Source organism: Saccostrea cucullata, unplaced genomic scaffold, assembly GCF_032062105.1.
Source record: "Saccostrea cucullata isolate Sc308-1 unplaced genomic scaffold, CSIRO_AGI_Scuc_v1 ctg479, whole genome shotgun sequence".
Lineage (NCBI taxonomy): Eukaryota > Metazoa > Mollusca > Bivalvia > Ostreida > Ostreidae > Saccostrea > Saccostrea cuccullata.
Window position 1 is genome coordinate 47,501 of NW_026923428.1, and position 5,000 is coordinate 52,500.

General features: G+C 35.6%; 1 pseudogene; it reads left to right on the top strand.

The window, feature by feature from the left end:
• Positions 1-31, top strand: part of LOC134264002 (U2 spliceosomal RNA) — a 173-nt pseudogene extending 142 nt beyond the window's left edge.
• Positions 32-5,000: the final 4,969 nt, after the last annotated feature.

The window sequence follows — 5,000 nt, forward strand, 5'->3', positions numbered from 1 at the left end:
TGTTAAAGTAACTGTTAAAGGGACAAGATCTAAGGTGTCAAGAAGAGATATTGTGAAATTTTTCAGAGACATGGGGTACCTGGAAATAGTGGCTGCCTGGCAGATGGAGCGGTCTGATGTATGGTTTGTTACCTTTAAGGAGACGGAATATGTGGACAGCGTCGACGGTAAGACTTTTGTTTTCCGCGATGGTGTGATTTTTCATGCAGACGCGTGTGACAGGGTCAGGGTCACCGTAAGGCTCCATTGGCTGCCATTTTGGGAGTCCAATACAGAGTTGGCGAAGGCCCTTGGAATGTTTGGTGAAGTAATTAGGATCAGACACTATTTAGAGGAGGGTGTGATTACGGGTGTGCGGGAGGCTACTATACAAATGCGGGAAGGAGAGCAGACAGCTATCCCCTATGAGGGGAAAGTCCACGGTCATAAGTGCCTGTTTGTTGTCCCAGGACGCCCCCCGGTGTGTTTTAAATGTCACGAGGTGGGACATGTCCGGGGAGAGTGTTCCTGGGGGACAGGTTCTGGACAGCGAAGCTATGCTTCTGCTGTCCAGAACAGGGCTGTTGGTAAGCCCTCTGGGGCGGTTGGCAAGCCCCGGGAGGAGCCCCGGAGCTCCTCCAGTGAGAACTGTGAGGACCGCGGTGGTCCCCAGGGAGAGTCGGCTCAGGTCGACTCTCCCCCGGAAAACCAGGAGGACCGCGGTGGTCCTGGTCAGGGGGAGGAGTCCGCGGGTGACTCTCCTTCTGAGCCTGCCGAGGGGGGCACTGAAGTGACCCTCGGACAGGAGGTCAATGGCAGAGATGAGGGTGGCACTGAGGTGACCCTCGGACAGGAGGTCAATGGCAGAGATGGGGGTGGCACTGAGGTGTCCCCCATCACAGGGGTCACTGAGGTGACCCCTGCTTCGGGGGACACTGAGGTGCCCCCCGAGGAGATGGAGGACGACCAAGGGGTGTGGTCAGTGATAAAGAGGGGGTCGAAGCGGCCGACCCCCCCAGACCCGGACAGTGAGCCCACTAGGGCTCAGCGGAAGACGTAAACTGTTTATAAGTGAACTATGCTTGTTTGTAGGACTTTGGCATTGTGATACCCCACGAAATCGACCATGGCGCGCCCCCGGACATTCTTTGAACATTCAAGGAGATTTTCTCCCTGCTACGTGAGTCTAAATGTGTTTTTGTGTGTTTTTTGTTTAAAATTCCATTTAAAGTTTTTATGTTCTGTTTGCATGTTAATATTAGTGTATTGTGATGTTTTTTCTGTTTTATGTTTAAGTTATATTTGTCGCTGTTCTAGTTTTAAAATTTATCAATTCAGGGTTTCCTTCAATTACGCACGGTTTTTTCATGTATCATATCAAGGTAACTTCTACTCTAAAAACCTGTTTCTTACACCTGTTAACACCTGTTCAGTACGCTTTCTATTATATTACGATGGCTATTAGAATCGCCACGCTCAATATCAATGGGCTTTTAAATGCCCCGTCCAAGTCGGAACTTTTTATTCAATGTCTAAAAGAAAAATTTTCCATTATATTTCTTCAAGAAACACATTTCAGTAATATAAATAATGTTTTATCTATTAAGTCTTTATTTAATACAGATAAGTGCTATTTCAGTTTCGGCTCAAATAGAAGTAGAGGAGTCGGTATTATAATTTTAAATCCAGACATAACAGTTAACAAATTTCATTTAGATATGGATGGTAGGCTAGTTTATTTAGATATAACTCATAATGATATACAATATAGAATTGTCAATATATACGCTCCAAATAATGAAAATGATAGATTAAGTTTTTTTGAGGATTTATACCCTCTACTTCTATGTAACAAACATTTAATAATAGGCGGTGATTTTAATTGTGTATTTAATACGAAATTAGACAAAATTGGAGGAAATCCTATTTGTGGTACTATAGGAAGTGAAGTATTAAAAAATATTATTACTGACTTTCAACTTGTAGATTGTTTTAGATACTTATATCCAAATTTAATTAAGACTACATGGGCCTCTACTAATGTTGCTTGTAGACTAGATCGATTTTATATGTCTAAAGTTTTGTCTAAAAATATTACATGTGTTAAAAATATTCCTTTTGGTCATAGTGACCATGACATTGTACTATTAGAAATTAATGTGTCAAATTCAGATAATATTACTTTTGGGGAGGGATATTGGAAATTCAATAACTCTTTATTACAAGATAAAACTTTTATTAAACAGTTTACTAAATATTGGACTGAACTAATAGAGGGTTTTGACATGTATTTAGAACTTTGGGACCATTTAAAAGAACAAATTAAAAACTTTACTATTCACTATTGTAAGAAAAAATCTAATGTTAAGCGTAATGTTTTACGACAATTAGAAAAGTCTTATTATCAAATGCAATATTTTGAAAATAAAAATCCTGGTCAGTTTATAGATAGATTAAAGGAAATTAAAAGTCAAATTAAAGAGTTTCAGCTACAAAATTACACCGGCTCGAAAATTAGGTCAAAAGCTGAAAGTTTAGATAATGATGAAAAACCGTCCAAATTCTTTTTTCAACAGGAAATTAAAAGAGCCAAACAGAAAACTATTACAAAAATTACAGAGTCTTCCAATACTTATACAAATTCCGGCGATATTTTGGGTGTTTTTAAAAATTTCTATTCTAAATTATACACGGACGAAGGTATTGATCAGGATTTAGCTGACGATTTTTTACAAAGCGTGCCAAAATTACCTGATGATATTTCGGCCACCTGTGAAGGTCACATTACAAAAGAAGAAGTATTAATAGCACTCCGCGATATGGACAATAATAAGTCTCCCGGTGCAGACGGACTTACTAAAGAATTTTACTCTACGTTTATAAATATACTTATTGACCCATTATTAGAAGTTATGAATTGTACTTTTCAAGAAGGGCATTTATCAGATAGTCAGAAATTATCTTATATTACTTTACTTTGTAAAGATCAAGAACATTCTGAAAATGTTAAAAATTATAGACCTATTTCATTGTTGAATTACGATTATAAATTGATATCTAAAGTGATTACTAATAGAGTCAAGAAAGTATTGGAACATATTATTCATCCTGATCAGACCTGCGCCGTGCCAGGGCGCACCATTTTTGATAATTTACATTTAATGAGGAACATTATTGATTACTGTGAACAAAAACAAGCTCCGGTGGCTTTTATTTCTTTAGATCAAGAGAAGGCTTTTGATCGCGTCAATTATGACTTTTTATTTCAAGCACTTTCGGCTTATAATTTTGGGCCTTCTCTCATTCGATGGATTAAAACTTTATATACTGATGTATGTTCCTCTGTTATAGTTAATAATCATATTTCGGAACCTATTTTGTTACATAGGGGGGTGCGCCAGGGGTGCAGCCTGAGCCCATTATTATATGTTTTAGTTTTAGAGCCGTTCGCCATTAAAATTAGGGAAGACGAACAAATTTCAGGCATCAAGCTACCAGGATCTTCTAAAAGTAGTAAATTATCTCTTTACGCAGATGATAGTCTGGCTATTTGTACCTGTGACGCGTCCATAGAGCGAGTACTGTATTGGTGCTCGCTGTATGGACGCGCCTCAGGTGCAAAACTTAATTTACAAAAGACAAAAGGCATATGGTTAGGTAAATGGAAGAATAGATCAGATCATCCGTTTGGCATATCTTGGGTCGAAAATTGTAAACTTTTAGGGGTTAAATTTGGGAATAATCTTACTTCTGATGATATTTGGCAACCAGTTTTAACAAAATTTATTAAAACTTTAAATTTATGGAAACAAAGATATTTGTCTTTTGTAGAAAAGTCTATTGTCGTAAAAGTCTTAGCTTGTTCTAAACTATGGTTTGTAGGTTCTGTATGTTTATTACCTGACCATTATTTAAAACAATTCGAAAAAGCAATTTTTAAATTTTTATGGCCCAGTACGGCGGAACCATTAAAAAGAACTGTTTGTTATAATTATAGGAAAAACGGGGGTTTAGAAATTGTGAATATTAGATTAAAATTACAGTCGTTAAGGTTAAAGCATTTACAAAATATTATTTATAAGGACCCTTCCAAATACTCTATTTTATCTGTATATTGGGTTGGTTTAAGTTTGAGATATTTTGAACCTTCATTTGCAAACAATAATAGGCCACACTCAGAGTATATTCCCAAGTTTTATCAAGAATGTTTAAAAGATATGAACATTTTTATAAATATAGATAATAGTAAGTATAAAGATTCTTTTGGTAGTTTGACTACAAAACAATTTTATACTGTTCTTTTAGAAGATGTCATAACTATACCTAGAGTGGTCAGTATATTTCCTAGTGTTAATTTTAAAGAAGTTTTTCAAAGGTTAAATAATCATTTTATAGATAAAAATGTCAGAGATGTAATGTTTAGAATTATTCACGATATACTACCAGTTTCTTTTTATATGCACCAAATTGGTTTTTATAAAGATAATAAGTGTAAGCTATGTCAAAACCATGTAGAAACTATTTGCCATTTATTTTATGAATGTCAATTTGTTAAACCTCTAGTTCTTTTAGTTAAAAATTGGTTAAATATAATTTCACATAACGAATTTGTAAATTTCAATATGTCACATATTAGGTTCCATAATTTTCCATTTACGATACTGAACAAGGAAGTAGAATCTTTGTGTCTATACTTAATCTCCTTAATGTGTTATGTTATTTGGCAGGTCAGGTGTATTGTTAAATTTGAAAAGAAAAATATTAATTCAAATAGATTGATTTTAATGTATATCAGTAAATTAATTCAAAGAATTCAAAGCGATTTTTATAGATTTAATGAACAAAAATTTTATAAATACTGGGAATTTACTCCTCTGTTTTGTTGTGTAGATAATGGCGACCTTAAACTTAATGTCAGTGTTTAAATTCCTTTCTATTGTCTGTCTCGTACTACGTACTCTATGTTGTCAAACCGGTTTTTGTTTCATTCATGTTTTTCTCTGTATTGTAGAATGTAGAGG